Below are 19,166 nucleotides of genomic sequence, written 5' to 3' on the forward strand. Positions count from 1 at the left end.
AGTTTCCCCTTGAAAGCCCTCTGGTATTCATTACGTTTATATGATTTTTCTCCAGTATGAATTATCCTATGTGGAGCATGGTGTACATCTTTGGGCCACACATGTCATGGTTTCACCTAGCCCATTGGTAAAGATTAAAAAGAAAAAAAAAATGATAAAACTGTGTTGGTGAGGGTTTGGGGACATGAGCACTTGTTCATTGCTGAAGGAATGCAAATTGGTACAAGTTCCAGGGAAAGCAAATTTTTCCAAATGAAAAATGCCTGCACCTTTGACTGAGCTACAGATAGGATTTGTTCTACAGTAGCTTTCTTGTGTGTAAAATCACAATTGTCCAAGGTTATCTAGTGCAACATCGTTCATAGTAGCAAATGATTTCAGTCTAAATGAATCTACAGGGAAACGGTTAGATAAGTCCTGACACATGTGTAAAATGAAACACCTTGTGGCCATGACTCAAGAGTGAGGAAGCTCTTTATAAACCAATATGGAACTATTTGAAAAGTAAAATCAAGGTTCAGGATAGTCTTTACTGAACATTACCAACTGTGTAACAAAAAAACAAACAAACAAAAACAGAGGGAGGAAACCCCACAAATTTAATTGTATATGCAGTCTGTCTCTGGAAGGACTGAAATCCTTATTCTAGGGAGGAAAACCAGGTATGGGTGCCTTTTTCTTTCTTTTCTTTTTTTTCTGTACCACACAAATGTACTGGTTATTTTAAAAATTAAATTTAATAAAATTCTGAAATCAAGAAAAGAAAAGAGATAGATGAAGAGATGTGAATTTAGGCAGGTGAGAAGTTTATGATAGAGCAAGGAAGTTCAGAGACTGCATCATTTAAAACTGTAATCTGCTCCAGTTTCTGGTTCCACATGTGTAGAGCTTGGAAGTTTCCATTTCATCCTAAAAATACGTAAAAAGCTAAACAAGCTGAAAAATAAAAAACTCTTCTGAGATCCATAAGAGAAGGGCAAACGACTGCCCTCTCCAACGTTGGAGAGACAGGCAAACACAGAGAATCACCACATAGTGGAGGAGAAGCCTCCACTGGAACCAGAGCTGCGCTAGGGAAGCTGAAAAGGACATTAACAAATTGCTGCAGGCAATTCTGAGACTGTGGGCAAGTCTAAGAGTTAAAACTTCAGGGGGACACAGCTACTACAGGGGCGGGAGAAGCACACTTTGGTGAATGTCACCTTCAAGAACTCCATCAGGTTCTCACAGTAAATACTGGAGAAAATTTCTCCTTGTGCTTTTAGCTGGGGAAGGAGAAAAGGAACCGTTCTGAAATACATCAGAGCTCTCTGCCCTCAGGAGAAACTAGCTAACCAGAACCTAACCTGCTATGGTTTTATCAAGCCTAACAGACCTGGAGACAGGGAAATAGCCAAACTCCAGCCTACTCTAACCAACCTGTCCCACCCACCCAAGTGGGACAGAAAAAAAGGTGGGGAGAAAAAACAAAACAAAGCAAAAATGAGAAACACTGTGAAGTTCACAGTGCAGAGGCAAAGGCTTACTAAAAGACCGAGACCTAATCATCGGACTAGAAAACACCCGCTTCCCCACACATCACTACCACATTGCTAAAGACCTACGAACAGCAGGTTCTTTTACCCAGTACATCATGTCCAGCTATCAAGAAAAGATTACTAAAAGGCAAAAAACAGTTTCAAGAGACAGAGCAAGCATCAGGACCAGACATGGCAGGGAAGCTGGAATTGTTAGACAGGTAATTTAAAACAACTATGATTATAAATCAACTACATTTCAATTAAATTAAAAAAAATAACTATGATTAATATACTAAGGACTCTAATAATGGGTAAAATAGTCAGTGTGCAAGAACAGGTGGGCAATGTAAGCACAGATGAAAATTCTAAGAAATAACCAAAAAGAAATGTTAGAAATCAAAAGTACTGTAATGGAAATGAAGACTGCTTTCGATGGGCTTGCTAGTAGACTAAACAGGGCTGAAGAAGAATCTCTGAGCTTGAGGATATCTCCATAGAACCCCCCAAAATTAAAAGTCAAAGAGAACAGAGACTAAACAACAACAACAACAACAACAACAACAACAACAACAAAATATCCAAGAACTGCGGGACAACTACAAAAAGTGTAACACGTGTAATGGGAGTTTCCCCAAATTAATGTCAGACATCAAATCGCAGATCCAGCTGAGAGAACACCATGGTGGATAAATGCCTCCTGCCTCAAAAAAAAAAAAAGAAAAGAAAAAAGCCCATTACATCTAGGCATATCATTTTCAAACTGCAGAAAATCAAACATAAAGAAAGAAATCCTGAAAAAAAAAATCCTGAAAGAAGCCAGAGAGAAAACACACCTTACCTACAGACGAGCAAAGATAAGAATTACATACAACTTCTCAGAAATCAACCAAGTAATGAAATATTTAAAGTGTTGAGAAAAAAAAACTCCCAGAGATCTAGAATTCTGCACCCTGCAAAATTATCCTTCAAAAGTGAAGGAGAAATAGAGAAACAACAAGTTTCTACTGTATAGCACAGGGAAGTATATTCAATATCTTGTAGTAACCTATAGTGAAAAAGAATATGAAAAGGAATATATGTATGTTCATGTATGATTGAAGCATTATGCTGTGCACCAGAAACTGACACAACATTGTAAACTGATTTAACTTCAATTAAAAAAAAATTTTTGTAAGTGAAGGAGAAATACTTTCTCAGACAAGAACTGAGGGAATTTGTTGTCAGCAGACCTGCCTTGCAAGAAATGTTCAGAAAAGTTCTTTAGAGAGAGGGAAAATAATACAGCTCAGAAACTCAGCTCTATATACATAGAAAAGGACAGCACTGGAGAAGAATAAGTGAAGGTAAAATAAAAACTTTTATTATTTTTCTTATTTTAAATTGACCTAACAGATAATAGTTTGTTCAAAAAAATAATAGCAAGAATGCATTTGATTACGTTTGCATATATATTTTTATAACATATGTGTGTGTGAAATGAATGAAGCAATGACACAGGAATGGGAGGGAGGAATGAGGATTATTTTCTTATTATAAGGTACTTACACTACTTGTGAAGTGGTATAGTGTTATTGGACGTGAACCTAAATTAGTTGTAAACTTTATAGTGTAGACTCTAGGGTAACCACTGTAAAAAGTAAAAAAGGAGTATAACTGATATGATGAGAAAGAGAAAACAGAATCATAGAAAATGCTCAATTAAAACCACAAAAGTCAGAAAAAGAACAGAAGACAAAAATAGGAACAAACAACAACGGTAGTGCAAGAATGACATGCAAATTTGTGACACGCTCCAAAATTTTTACACTAGAAACTGACACAACATTGTCAATTAAAAAATACATAAAACACACACATACAAATAACAAGGGCAGTAAACAGAAAATAGTAACAAACATAGTTGGCATTAATCCAGGTGTATCAGTAATCACTTTGAATTTCAATGGTCTAAAGGCACCAGTTAAAAGACAGAGACTGTCAGAGAGGATCAAAAAAACAAGATCCCAACTACATGTTGCCTACAAGATTCCCACTTAAAATATAAAGACACATATAGATTAAAAGTAAAGGGGTGGAGAAAGATATACCATGCTAACACTAATCAAAATAAAGCAGGAGTAACTATATTATAAATTTCACATAGAGCGGACTTCAAAGCAAGCAAAGTTATCAGGTGTAAAGAGAGGCATTACATAATGACAAAGGGGTCAATTCTCCAAGAAGACATAACAGTCCTTAATGTGTATGTACCTAATAACAGAGCATCAAAATTCATAAGGCAAAAAACTAAAAGAAATGCAAGGAGAAATAGATGAATACACTATTATAATTGGAGACTTCTATTCCCCTCTATCAGAAATGGACAGAGTCAGCAGGCAGAAAATCAGGAAGGACACAGGTGAACTCAACAACACCATTGATCAATTTCACACGACATCCACTAGACTACTTTATCCAGCAACAGCAGAAGACACATTTTTCTCAAGTTCACATGGAATATTCATTGAGAGAGACCACATTCTAGTCCATAAAACACATCTTAAGAAATTTAAAGAAATAGAAATCACACAATGTCTGCTCTCAGACCTCACTGGAATTAAACTAGAAATCAATTACACAAAGATAACTTGAAAAATCCCAAAATACATGGAGATTAAATTACACATTTCTAAATAACACATGAGTTTAAGGAAAAAAATCTCAAGAGAATTTTTTAAAATGTTTTCAACTAAATGAATACTAAAACACAACTTACCAAAATTTGTGGGACACAGTGAAAGCAGTGCTTAGAGGGAAATGTCTAGCATTGAATGCATATATTAGAAATGAAGATCTAAAATCAATCATCTAAGCTTCTACCTTAGGAAACTAGAAAAAGGAGAGCAAATTAAATTCAAAGTAAGAGAAGAAAAGAACTAATAAAAATTAAAGCAAGGTGGGTGGGCATAGTTCTGTGGTAGAGGGCATACTTAGGTCCTGGGTTCAATCCACAGTACCTCCATTAAAAAATAGAAAATAGAGCAGAAATCAATAAAATTGAAAACAAGAAATTGATATAGAAAAATCAATAAAACAAAAACTGGTTCTTTAAAAGGATCAATAAAATTGATACACCTCTAGCCAGATCAAGAAAAAAAAAGAGAGGACACAAATTGCTAATACCAGAAATGAAAAAGGGACATCACTATAGACCCTATGGACATTAAAAGGATAATAAAGGAATACTATATACACCCCTATTCCCACAAGTCTGATAACTTAAATGAAATAGACCCATTTCTTGAAAGGCACAAACTGCCAAAACTCACATAAGAAGAAACAGACAATCTGAATAGGCTTGTTTCTATTAAAGATATTGAATCAATAATTAATAACCTTCCAAAACAGAAAAAGTAGTTTGAGTTCACTGGTAAATTCTTTAAGACTTACTACAAAGCTACAGCAATAAAGACATTGTGAGGTAGGGGAGGGTATAGTTCATGTGGCAGAGCGCATGATTAGTATGTAGGAGGTTCTGGGTTCAATCCCTAGTACTTCTTCTAAAAATAAATAAATGAATAAACCTAATTACCTCCCCCTCAAAAATAAATAAATAAATAAATAAATAAATAAATAAATAAATAAATTTAAAAAAAGACATTGTGGCATTGGTGAAAAACAAATAGATCAATGGAACAGAGTAGAGTGCCCAGATAGAACCACAGAAATACAGTCAAATGATCCTTGACAAAGGAGCAAAGGCAATACAATCAAGAAAATACAGTTTTTTCAACAAATGATGCTGGAATGATTAGATATCCACACGTAAAAAAATGAATCTAGAGCCCACAGACCTTACACTCTTCACAAAAATTAACTCAAAATGAATCACAAACCTAAAGGTAAAATGCAAAACTATAAAAACTCCTAGAAGATAACACAGGAGAAAATCTAGATGACCTTGGCTTTGGGAATGATTCTACAGATATGACACTGAAGGCATGAACCATGAAAGAAAGTACTGATTAGCTAGACTTCATTAAAATTAAAATGTCCTGCGCTGTGAAAGGTGCTGTCAAGAAAATGAAAAGACAAGCAGCAGACTGTGAGAAAGTATTTGCAAAAGATGTATGTGATAAAGGACTGCTAAAATATACAAAGAACACTTAAAACTCAACAATAAGAAAACAAACCATCCAATTAAAAATGGGCCAAAGAGTTCAGCAGACACCTCACCAAATAAGCATGTGCAAAGATGATCCACATCATAGTCATCAGGGAAATGCAAATTACAGCAATAAGGAGATACCACTAACACACCTATTAGAATAGCCAAAATCCAGAACACTGAGAGAAGGAGGAACACTGAGAGGAGGAGGAACACTGAGAAAACCAAATGCCACCAAGAATGTGGAGCAAAAGGAACCTTCATTCACTGTTGGTAGGAATGCAAAATGGTGCAGCCACTTTAGAAGACAGTTTGGCAGTCTTACAGAACTAAACATACCTTTACTGTATGAGCCAGCATAAATCCTTGGTATTTACCCAAAGGAGTTGAAAACTTATGTCCACACAAAAAACTGCATGTGGATGCTTATAGCAACTTCATCAGCAAATGCCGAAACTTGAAAGCAGCCAAGGTGTCCTCAGCAGGCGAATGGATATACTGTGGTACATCCAGACAATGGAATATTTATTTATGCAGTGCTAGAAACAAACGAGCTATCAAGCCATTAAAAGACAAGAGAACTTAAATGCAGATGACTCAGTGAAAGAAACCAGTCTGAAAAGACTACATGTTGTATGATTCCAACTCTATGACGTGCTGAAAAAGGCAAAACTATGGAGGGAGTACAAATATGAGTGGTTGCCAGGGGCTGGGGGGAAGGGCAGAATGGGCAGGATGAGTAGGCAGAGCACAGAGAACTTTTTGGGCAGTAAAAGTTCCCTTGTGTGGCTGAACCACACTGACTCCATCCTATCAGCTCCATCTTGGCCCCGCAGTCCTACTCCCTCCCCTTTCTGTGTTATTGAACTTTGGCCTGTTCACAGAGAAGGCACCAAGCCAGATAAGTTCCCTATCAGCTTTACCCTTACCTGTATCTGATAGGAAAAAAATGGAAGAATGTGTTTTGCTGATACAGATGGTTAATGGTCATGACATACCCTGGGGGAGGAAAAAACCCGGGTTCCAGTCTGCACAGCCCTGCCTCCCACCTGGTAGTCAGATTCTATTGTTAGCTTTGGCCCCTTTACACCCTCCTGTACCCTCTAGATTGTCCATCTGCCTGAGCCTTCCTGCCTGTATGCAAGTCACTCACGATAAACTTCATAATTGCACTTGTACGGAGTTGCCCACCTCGTTTTTCTGGCTCAAAGTTCCTTCTCAGTTTGGAGGATATTATTCAATATCTTTACCTCCCAACAACTCCGTAGGATACAATGGTGGATATATATTGTCACGCATTTGTCCAAACCCTCAGAATGTACACCAAGAGTGAACCCGAAAGTAAACTATGGACTTTGGATGATGGTGATGATAGGTCAGCGTAGGTTCATCGATCGTAACAAATGTGTCACACTGGTAGGGGATGTTGATAATGTGGGAGGAGGTGCATGTGTGGGGAAGGGGAGGGAGGCAAGGGGGGAGTATATGGGATATATCTGTATCTTCTCAATTTTGCTGTTAACCTATAATCGCTTTAAAAATTTAAGTAGGTTTAAAAAAAACTGTGATCTTCCCCACAACTCCCTCTATTCTCTCCTTTGCTTTATTTTTCTTCATAGAATTTGTCACCATCTGACATACTGTTTATTTCACTTATTTGCTTTGTTTATTGCCTCTTCCTTCTGTTAGAATATTCATTGAAGGATAGGATTTTTTTTTCACTTACTGCTATATATTTAGAGCCTAGAACAGTGCCTGACACAGAACAAGCGTTCTGTAAATAACTGCTGACTACAAGTTCAGTTAGGATATACTTAATTGATTATGTTTTCTCTTCTATCTTAAGTAGAAGATCTCACCTCCACCTTGCAATGCAGACCCACAAATCCAGGCAAAGTGCTCCCCAATCATCTGTGGGGGTCCCCAAAGGAGGTCTGACAGGCACCAATGAGCAAGGCTGGTCATCTGTGGACTGACATCAAGCATTTCAGACACTCCTGCTCAGGACTCCTTCCACTGGGTACCAACTTGTCCTGGCTCTTAGAAACAAGCAATGTCAGCTCTTAATTCTCTGTTAAATGCTCCAACCTTCTGAAAGCTGTAGATAGACTGGTATTATAGGATCATAAAATACTAATGCCACGAGAGATCTTTAAAATCAGCTAGTCCAAACCTCTCTTTTAGCAGCTGCATAAATAGCTGGAGTTTTCCTCACAGCTCAGTTTGGTGTCCAAGCCAAGACCAGAACCCAGAGCCAGGACTAGACTCCTGGCCTCCTGAGGTTCCCACGCATTCAACAGTTTGCTTAAATATAGCCACAGTTCTGTTGTACCTTTTCACTTGGCTCATAGGTAGTTAATTTATCTTTAATTTTTAAATTTTGGTTTTGAATGCTGGCCCGGGCATTTTCTTGTACTAGTGGGAGGGTCAATTGGCATCATCATTTGGGAAAGAAACAAAAGCCTTAAATGTGTGCGTACCCTTTCACCCATTAATTGTATGTCTGGGAATTTATCCAGAAAAAAAATTGAAAATGTTTGCAATGGGTCCTTGCTGTTTTTACCTACCCAGTGTTTCTCTTCCTCTGCTGGTAACTGGATGTCTCTTTCACCTACCAATTTATGCCAGCAGGGTTTGAGACTGTCCCTGAATTCTAACCAATCAAAATACTTATGAAATACATTTTCCTTTTCATAGTTGACAAACGGTATCCCCTTGATGTTTTCAGTTGACTTTCTTTGATGTATAGTCAGAGCTTTTTTCACGTGCTTATGGCCACTTGTATTTCCCATTTACTTACTGAATAACCCGTCTTCTCTCCCCCTTCCCACTACTTTTTCCCCTTTCCCACTATTTTGTAATATGACTGGCATCGTCACACCACTAGGGGATGTCTCTGAGCTATGTCTCTTTTTAACTTCTCTATGCTGGCAGGAGTGACATTCTGAGCTGACCCGGATGACGTGAATTTCCACGAACAGGAGTGGGGCAAGGACAGCTCGTCCAGTCACAGGAACAGGCTGTGTTGACCAAGGGCCTCATTGTATGATAACATGGCGCCTCCCAACCTTCTTAGTCTTAATTTTACTACCCAGGAAATCTAACCTGTGGAGTCCAACGCATATTTTAAAACATTTTTCCAATACAAATATTTGTTGTCTTTTAATTTTGTCCATAAAGACATTGGGGAGGGAGAAACACTACCAACCACCAATTTTAGAACATTTTTGTCATCCCCAAAAGAAACTTTGTACGCACCCATTAGCAGTCACTCTCCATCAGATCCCTCATCCCAGCCCTAGGCAGCCACTCATCTAGTTTGTGTCTAGAAATGTATCTGTTTTGAATATTTCATATAAATGGGACCGCAGAATACGTTAGAATTGCTTCTTGATGTCTCTCATAAACTCAGTCACACAACGAATTAGTCCAATGTCTAAAGCTCAAAAAAAAGTCTACCTCTGAACCTCCTCAGGCTGTTTGTCCGTCTTCTTCATGTCTGGATTCAGCATTCCAACACTGATGGATGCTTTTGGGGGCGCCATGTCTCCATGGTTACTGTCCTGAACTCCCATGTTCTTTTAACGGAAACAGAAACCCATCTCGGATGCACAGTTAAGCTTTCCAAGCCTCTCTTCCCCCTTCCCCTTCCCTTCCCCCTTGCAAAGCTGCACAGAAAGAAGCAGGAACAGGGCCCCCGCCTTGAAGTTCCTCTGATTGTCCAGTCCTCCATGGAAAATCTTATTGTTCGTCAGGACACAAGCAAAATGAATGTCCTTAAAAGGAGAAAAGCAACTGCACCAAGGATGATGCTCGCCCAGACAGCCTCCTCCTGACCCGACTCGGGCCGGTACAGAGCAGAGGACCAGCAGACAAGCTCGGGCCGTGCCTGGGAAGACCTCAAGGAAGGGTGTCTGTAATCTGTCCCCTGCTTGAAAGAAAGCAGGGCTTGGGAAGGCTGCCTCTCCCACAGGCCTCCCTCTGGTGCCAGATGCAGCTACTGTGAAAAGAAGCACGGCTCCCACCCGGGACTTAAAACAGGAAAAGCTTCTGAAACAGAAGTTATTTGGGAGCGGGGAGCGGGAGGGTGGTGAAACAGGCCAGGGCCAGCAGCACTCAGCTCCACCACGCTCAACAGCAAGCAGAGAATCAGAACCAGAGTGACAACGCGTTTCTTCTCCCTTGTCGGCTGGCAGCCACCTTTCACTCCTCTAGTTACCTTATCTCACCTCTTCTCACTGTAGCGTCTCCTCCCCTTTCATCCGATACTCCACCTCACCCTGTGCAATTAAAAACCTATACACCAAATACCTCTGGTGCGGATCAAGTGTTTAGGAAAGGAAGCCCTGGGCTAGTCATTAGCCTTTGTTTTCCAGGAAGATAAGAAATAGGTGAGGAAAGATTTATACGTTAGGGGTCATAAGTTAAATCTTTACATAGTCTGTCCCCTGTCCTGCTAAAACTGGGCTTTGGTTTTAGTTTTATAGAAGGATCAAAGAGCTTTTTTCATTTATATGAGGGTTTATTATTCACGTTAGGTTTAACATCATTCATATCACAAGGCCTATTTTCATAACTCTAAGAATTGTTTGTAACCTGGAGCCTGTGAATGTTACAGCAATCTACATTTGTCTGAGGGTTTGGTAGAAAAAACTGTCTTTGTTCACGTACGTTGTAAACTGTTAGTCCTCACAGGATGCTGACCTCCGTCAGGGACCTGGTCATTATTAACTCTCTCTGACATTACTGATCTCTCTCTAATTAACTGCACCAATACAAAAACCTCTGAGGGTTCTCAGGAACCTACTTAAAGCCATTCCTTCTTGTACAAAACAAATATACAAAGTCATAAATAAATCTCTAAGGTTAACTGGAAAATACAATGCAGAATCTTACTTTTCCAAACTCACCTGTGTATCCAAAGCGAGTAATTCACACAAATATCTAGGATAATGTAAAGCTCTCTGGAAGGATCTCACAACTCACCAGGGGCTGAGGTCATGGCAGATTTGGGGGTCAAGGAACAGGCCACCAAGTCAGGGAGGGAAAAATTCACATTACCTGTTGGTGTTTTGATACTGATGACAGCATTTCCCGCTCTGACACTTTTTGCAGGAGGAGTGGGCTAGTGTTGAGCGCCTACAGTCTGCCAGGCTAAAGGCTCGCTGACTCCTCAACACAGCTTCTTGAAGTAGGTACTGTTATTCCCACTCCCTGTTGGGGAAACTGACGCAAAGAAGGCTTCAGTCACTTGCCCAGAGTCACAAAGCTAGTGAGTGGCTCAGAATCCACGCCACTGGCCATGACTCTTCACTGAATAAAAGGGAATCTTTCTTTCAATCAACAGATATTTGAGCATCTACCATAAACTAGGTCCTAAGGGAGCTCCGCAAACAAATATGATCTTTGCTGTCAAGGAGGGGAAAATGAATGGGGGTAATTTAGTAGGAGAAACAAGAGAAGCTCATAAGTAAATAGGAACAAGATGAAGTTTCCAAAGAGAGATACAGATGTTTTTCCATGGGGGCTCGGAGGAGAGACGGGACACCCTTACCTCACAACCAGTTTGGAAGATGAAGGCTTCACTCAGTTCAGGGATTTGAACTGGATCTTACAGAAGAGCAGCATTCTGACCAGGAGATAGCTGGGGAGGGACAGAAGAGGTTCCACACCGAGGAAAACATATGACATGTTGGAGAGTCCCGTTTGGCCAATGGGTTCTCACATGGACGAAAATGGATCAGATGGAACCCAGCATGAAGGAGGACCAGGTCTCCGGACACCCTGTCTTGGGTTCCTTCCACGACTCTTTGTCGCCTTGTCAATCAGAACATTCACCTGCTGATGACAGCTTGACAGAACCTCCCTGGGAATCGAGGACTTTAGTTTGGAAGGAAGCAATTCCTTCCAGGGCTACTTCCTTCAGCTGGAGGTGGACTTCTAGCTCTGGGCTGCTACCAAGAAGCCGAGAGTGACTTAAAGCTACTCTTTTACCACTCATAGGGTATTTGTCCCACCCACCTTGATATAATCCTTTTATAAGCCTCACAATGGTATCCTTCTCCTGCTAGTCTTTGTTAGAGGAAAAATTTGGGTCTGATTCAAAAATGAATAACGTTCAATCGCTAACCTCAAAGAGGCCAAAGTCCAGGGGAGATGACAAACACAAAATTCATAATTGCATTATCACATGGTACCTGTAGTGACAGAGGTGTGCCCAGGGTAAGCTGGAAAAGAAAAGGGTTCCCAACCCAGCCTGAAGGAATTGAGGTGTCCTGAAACTACAGCAGCCAAGCAGAGACTTGTGGGTGACAGGAGGCCGCCAGTCGAGTGGGGCTGTAAGATGTGGAGGACCTCCCAGGAAAGACACAGAGGCGGGAAGCAGTGTGATGTCTGTAAGGAACCGTAAGCAATTTGGTGGGAGGCAGAGAGAGCCAGAAAGAATGCAGGAGAGGAAGATGGAGCTCTTTAATACGGCTCTGTGTCCTCCAAAATACATAGCAAACTGCATCCTATGCAGTAGACCCTCCATAAAATTAAAAAATAGATAAATCCAATGATGGATGGAGTAATTGTTCTCTAAAGTTCCTTGCAGTCCCCAAAAGTCAGGGCTGTGGCTCAAGGCCTCTCTGAGATTTGAGTTCCAAATAGTGTGAGTTTCTAATGGGAGATATCAAACCTCACCTCTGGGGTTATTTTCCAGAAAGTCTGCTCCATAGAAGTATCTACTTGGGTGAGGGGGAATGATGGTAAACCTACCCTAAAGGGTAAGTTATACTGTTTGCTGGGTTGACTCTGCCTGTGGGTGAGTTGTCAAAACCAGGCTGTGGACTGAGGACAATCACAGGGAGGGGTAAGATCTGTGGCCCTTTACCAGGTTGAAGCAGGGGAATAAGATAAGCGAGATAAGAATCAGGCTGATTTGGGCTTATCTCCTTCTCAGAACTCTGAGGCCAGTGTTCCAGGATAGAAGGAAGGGGGAAGGAGGGGCTGGTGCCTGTGCAGAAGACAAACAGCAGGAAGGTGGCAGGACTCACCTGCGATTACCTTCCTAGAAGACACAGACCTGGGATAAATTACTGAAATCAGCATGAAAGGTTTATCCCCCACACAACGGTCCACAAATTAAGGGCCTCCAGCAGTGCCTACCCCAAGGCCAGTCCTTGCAAGGCTATGAGGACTTTGTGTCTACACTCCCCACCCACCCACAACATTAGAATCTTAAATGCTGCTGTGAGGTCTTCAAAATAGGAAACCTGGCCACTGTCTAGGATTCCAGGTACTTTGTCGCTAATCCGTAAGGAAATGAGGGAAAGTGAAAAATCAGAGGATGGAAAATCCTTACCCCTTGCCCCTCCCACCCACCTGGACTGGATATTACAAGGGCACAGGAGGAACCATCATCTCTCTTGGCTGCAGAACGAGACAGTGTTAGTCACACTCCGCTCCCCAGCGCACTGACTCCCATCTGAGAAGTGCTATTCCCCAAGATGCCCCATTCCCTGGGGCACACAGTGGGTGCTACAGGATTGGACACAGGGATTCTCCACACGAGATGGGCATGTTAGACCCCTGGTCTCCTTGGTTGTTCCCCTGCCCCCACCCCTCCCCAGGGCCACCACGCCTATGCCTTGTTCCCCAGCTTCTGCTCTTTTGTGAAAATTCATGGTGAATCCTGAGCTTGAGGCACTTCCCACTGAGACCCAGGTGACCCTCCTTCCCATTTATGTCCCCTCTCTCACCCCAGACGCGAACAAGTGAAACCAAGGGTAGTCATCAGTAAGATCCATGAAACTCTAACTTGCCTAACATCTAATACACTGTGACCTGCCTTCCCTGATCGGGCTCGCTTTAATTGTTTTTACAAAAACTTGCACATCCTCTAAGCCTCACGCAGCCTAAATAAGAAGTTTGCCTGAGTTTTCTTTCAGAAACTTACAGTCAACTGTGTCCAGTCCAAGCTTGAGCCGGTTAAGACTGGTTGGGACCCCCACCCCCCACCTGGCATGCACCAGTGAAATTTTGACGTCAGGGGCCCCCAAATCCACCCTCAGAACGTGCTAATGGCGCCATTTTCTGAACATGCATCCCTCGAAGAAGCCTGTAGCTTAGCTGCGCCTGTGCAGGACGCTGATTCCATCCCCTTTTTTTTTATCCCCGTCGCCTTCCCCACACCCTCCACGCCTCAGACTACCTTTCTTCTTTATCCCATAAATACCCCGAGCCCCTGGCCTTCAGGCAGGCCTATCTGAGATCTGTCCTCCCTCTCCTTGCTTGGCTGTTAGTGAATAAATCTTTCTCTGCTGCAAACCTCGGTGTCTCAGCGTTTGGCTCGCTGTGCATCTGGCAAACCAACCTGCTTTGGTGACACAGTTTGATCTGGGGACACTGCTGTGCCCAGTGATAGTCTTCCTTAAGTGATATTTCCACCTCTTACTTCAAGAATCTATTCATCACTGGGTGCCACACAAGAAGCGCTTTTATGATCCTCCGGGCCACGAGCACCCCAGGCGCACTCACTTCTCATGGTACCTGTTCAGCCTGCTCCCTGACCCTATTTGAGTGACTCTTGCCTCTCCTGTTGGAGCCTTTCTAACACCTGCCTGTTTTCAGTGACAGAACTCCATTTCTAAAGACACAGCGGTTTCTTTAGTCTCAAACGCCTTCCCAGAGAAGTACCTGAACTTACTTATTTTCCTTCCACTCCTCAACCAGGCCCCTATCCCGTAGGTGACTTTTGTCTATTTACGTTGTCTACATACATTGTCATGACTCTTCTCGTTTTTTCTGGCCATTTAAAAATGTAAAAACCAGTGGGGTGGGTATAGCTCAGTGGTAGAGCACGTACTTAGCATGCATGGGTCCTGGATTTAATCCCAGTACCTCCATTAAAAAACAATGATAAATAACCTTCTCCCCCCAAAGCAAATAAAAATGTAAAAACCATCCTTAGTGCTCAGGGCCATATAAAAACAGGTGGTGAGCCAGAGCAAACCGTGAGATGGACAATAGGCAAGTGAAGAAGCACAAAACATCCTTTCAAATGGAGAGGAGGGCTAGGAGGAAAATAAGACAGGGTGAAATATGCCAGAGTGTGGGTGTCTCTGGGTAATACGGATGGGGAAGTCAGGGAAGGTTCTCTGAGGACAGGACGTTTCAGCTGAGACATGACATGAGACTCATGCAAAGATGCGGAAGGAAAGAGCTTAGATGTTCGGAGATAAAGTCAGAAAGGTGGGTGAGGACCAGATCCTGTGGGCCTGGTGAGCCATGGTAAGGAGACTGGCTCTCAATATAGGTGTCCTGGGAACCACAGATCCGAAAGAGGACAGAGGCTGTGAGGCTGGGCCCAGGAAGATTTTTGTCTACGAAGCTCCTCATGTCATTCTGATGCACTCCCAAATTGAGAACTCTCCCTTATAGCATCCTAGTCACTTCCCCTCAGAAGTCTGACTCTGGATCATCTGTCTAGAATCTTCTGGAAAGGGTACTTCCAAAGGCCTTCTTTCCCCCACCACGTAGTCTGCAGTAAGGGCTTCTAGCTGGGCCGTGGTCTCACAATGCCCCATCCTACCCACTCCATGACTGAAGAATGGGTCAAGACGTTCTGAATCACACAGAAAGTCAACTAGGAGATTCCTGCCTCACAAGAGGGACAGGCATAAACTTTTACAGGAGCTAATTCAAGTTGGGATTCCCTGGAATTTAACAAGGATAAACATCTATCTGACTTTTTACCATATTTATTAAGTGTATTTAGTTACTCTCCAGTATACATCCTGCCATCTCCTAAAAATTATGATACAGCCAAAAGCTACTCAATAGGTTTACAGACTATCCCCCCAGTAAGAATCATCCAAGATATAATCATTACCTAAGAACTTGAGCTTTGATTAAATTTGCAGGCTTTCTTCCTCCAGTTGGAATTCTCTCAAACTCAATAATGTGAGAATTTCATTTAAAGCCTGAACCACATTTGGCTATTATGATACAACAGAAAGAGAGCCAGCCTGGAAATCTGAGATCAGGGGTCTGGTCCCAGTCTCACCCTACTGGATTCAAGCAAGTCACTTAGCGTTTCTGCAAACACAGGTTGTAATGCCTTTATCACATCCAGAGCTCCTCTCTTCAGTGGGTCTTCTTTTCTGAAATCTTAGGAAGGTGATTCTCTGGCTTTTGCTACGGGATTTTCCCTTAAGACACTAACATGCATTTGAACAGATTTCTAAAAACCCTGTTTCCTGATCATTTTCCTCTGCGGTTCACACAACCCAACAGTGCTAAGCACATAGTATAGGTGGGTGCTCAAGAAATACTTGTTGGGGGAGGGTATAACTCAGTGGTAGAGCGCATGCCTGGCACGCATGAGGTCCTGGGTTCAATCCCCAATACCTCCATTTAAAAATAAATAAACATAATTACCTCCCCTTCAACAACAAAAAGATAAAAGTTAAAAAAAGACTAAAGATGAGTTTATTAAAAAAAAAAGAGGTACTTGTTGAACAAAGTTTAGGATACATTTTCAGGAGACAGCAAGGGATACTCTGGGGGTGAAGAAACGTGCATTATTTCCATTTTCTTCCTTCTACTTTGCCGTATTTGCTAAATTTTAAACAAAGCAAACAGCAATCCAAAACCTCCTCTAGTATCGTTCCCCCTAAGGCTGGTCCACTTCCCCTGCACTGTTCCTATGGCAGAAGGTGCTCGTAGACTGTCCCTTCGCTTCCCTTTCTTTGGAAATCCATGACCATCCACCATGGGGAAGAAAGAAATACTGATTCTGAAGGGAGTCACATCATCCCTTCTGGAATACGAAGATGAAAGCTGGTCTCGGAGGAAGAAATGCCCGCGGGGACCCTGGCCCTACACTCCACCCGCGTGCCACCCTCCTCTGGCCCCCGAGTCCCCCAAGTCCCCCAAGCTCAACTCGCGGCAGCTCCAGACACTCGGGAAAGGAAAGCCCCAGCTTAGCCCAGGACCCGCCCAGCCTTCTGCGCGTGCGCGCCCTGCCCCGGGAGCCGCAGAGCCGCGCTCTCTCAGGGCTCCGTGAACGCGCAAGCGAAAGCGGCCCGCGAGGGAACGCGCGCCTCTTCTCCCCCTGGCGGACAACAGTGGAACAACCGGGCTTGGGGAGCGGTTTGGCGGATAGGGGGTCGTGGAGGGTTGAGCAGAAGAGCTTTGACATCTTTTGGGACCTGACCTCGTTTTGCGGCAGCTTCTTTCCCCAGGCTTCACTTCCAGTTCAGAACAAGGGGGAAAGGAAGGCACCAACCTTGAGCTCCTGATATGTGCTGGGCCCTTTGCGTGTGTTATCTCGTTAAATCTTCCCAACAGCTTTATTGAGTTATTAGTCCTATTTACAGAGAAGGAAACTGAGGGACTGACTTACCCAGAATAGCACAGCTAACTAGTCATGAGTCTGGTACCCAGGTCTGTGTGCTCCAAAGGTCGACTGCACCCTTAACCTGTTGGGCTTGGAGAAAGGGGAGCTGCTTCTCCTCTCTCGATGAGAAGGCTCAGCAAGAACACCCAGAACCATTTCCAAGGTCATTTTACAAGAAGCTTAGCTCATTAGGCATGAGAACTTTCCAGGCTGGTCCATGTGCCTGGGGCATCAGGTAGGAACTCAGCTATAGGTTAAGATACAGGAGCCCAGGGCAAGACCGTCCAGGTATCTGAACAGAGTCCTTCTCCAGGATCGGGGGTTGGGGGAGCACGAGAAAGGACCCAGAGGAGTCAAGGTGGATATCCTCATTGATGAGGCTATCAGGGACACTGAAGGTTAATATCGGCTCCTGCAACAGGGGAATTGTTTAGGGATGAGAGAAGCAGTTTCTATGACACCCATCTGGTGACCAGATCTTTAGAAGAGACATACTTCCCAGATGATGCCACAGCCTCCCCTTGCCTTTCAAGAGAGACAGAAGTGGATGGGAGAAGTGAGAATGTGTATAATGAGGCAGAGGCTGCTGGCCTGAATTTCCAATGAAAAGGATCAATGGTGAAATTGCAGAAATGTCCAAATTAAGGGAGCCAGAAAGCTGGCAGGTTGTCTGGGTGGCTTCCGCCCATGATCCTAGGGGAGATTCACAAAGAGCAGCTCTCATTTCTTCACAGGGCAACTTTGGAAGAGACCAGAAACTAGAGGCAGACTCATGAGGGGAAGACAACGTGGTTTCTAGAAGGAAAGGTGATACCTGACATCCTAGAAGCATGAGACAGTCTGGGCTTCAGTCAAGTTAACCTGCAGTGGAATCCTGCCTCTTAGGAACTGTATGATGCTGGACAACTCCTTAATCTATTCAAACCTCAGTCTTCCCATCTGAAAAATGGAGGCACAAAGAGACTCACTTTACAGGGCTGTTTTAAGGATGATTTGCACAAGGAATGCTAGCAGATAGGAGATTAGTGGGCACTTCTCTGAATAAAATCTAAAATCCATCACGCTTTAAAAGATTGATTTGGAAGACAGAAGTGGATAAAAAATGGTAACACCTATTTCTATAAGGTAGTCTTGAGGGAAAAATAATCCAACTGTATTTTAAACTAGCAAGCTACCTTCCCCATCCCACCTCCCGCAGGCTGCCTGTACACTCAGCTTGCTCTGACCTGCAGAGAATTTTGTATTCTATCATTATTTTCTTGCTCACATTTAGTCTCCTTGACCAGATTATAAACTGCTCAAATAAACGCAGTCAACAGACCATCTATTACATTCCAGATCTTGGGTCACTGTCAACAGATCCCTGAAGACCTTAGTCAAAGTTGCCAAAATAAAGGTGGCCAACATCAGGGTGCGGAAACCAAGAGTAAACATAATCGTACCCTTGCCCAGGGCCGTGGTTTGTCTGCAATTGGGATAATGTCTATGGTTTGGGCTGCTGGCACCTCAAGACTGACATCAGGAAGCTGTGGGCAAGCAGCTCAAATTTTCATATGGGTGGAAGTGTTTTCCCGAGAACGGGATGAAAACATGGGGGTTCTGGGGTTTGGCCTGAGCAGGCCGGGCAGCACAGGGACGCAATCTCACCTGCCAAACATGTTCGTGCTCCTTCAAGTCAGAACGCTCCAACAAGCAAGTAGCATCCTTCTTGAAAACAGCCTTAAGACAAAATACTACTTAGGATACTGAATGCGCCTTGCCAAAATGCAGGGAACACAAATGGGATGAAAACAGGTGGGTGCAGTAAGCTTGCCCCTGTTCTTCGTTAAACATGCGCAAGACAGAACAGAGACCAGGGAAACCGGGCTGCGTGCGGGACAGGTAAGTGAGTCCACGAAGCAGAATCCCTCCTTGTCCCCCAAACGCCTCCATTTTCCGTTAGGAATGGCCAGCTTGCCAATGCCCTCCTCCTCCCCCCATCCCTCCCACTCTTCTGTCCAGGGGAATGACAGCAGGGCTGGGGCAGAGATGCAGATGCTGGGTAAGCAAAACGAAAGGGAAGTAAAGAATGGGTCACGTACTCGCAAGAGAGGAGACATGATGCTGAACGTTCCAG

At 43.1% G+C, this 19,166-nt stretch overlaps 1 non-coding gene across 1 annotated transcript; it reads left to right on the forward strand.

The window, feature by feature from the left end:
- The first annotated feature begins 15,992 nt into the window (after window positions 1-15,992).
- TRNAA-GGC lies at window positions 15,993-16,064 on the forward strand. The gene has a single exon. It is a non-coding gene; the product is annotated as a tRNA-Ala (tRNA).
- The last annotated feature ends 3,102 nt before the right edge of the window (window positions 16,065-19,166 follow it).

The sequence above is a fragment of the Camelus ferus genome, chromosome 16 (assembly GCF_009834535.1).
Source record: "Camelus ferus isolate YT-003-E chromosome 16, BCGSAC_Cfer_1.0, whole genome shotgun sequence".
Taxonomy (NCBI): domain Eukaryota; kingdom Metazoa; phylum Chordata; class Mammalia; order Artiodactyla; family Camelidae; genus Camelus; species Camelus ferus.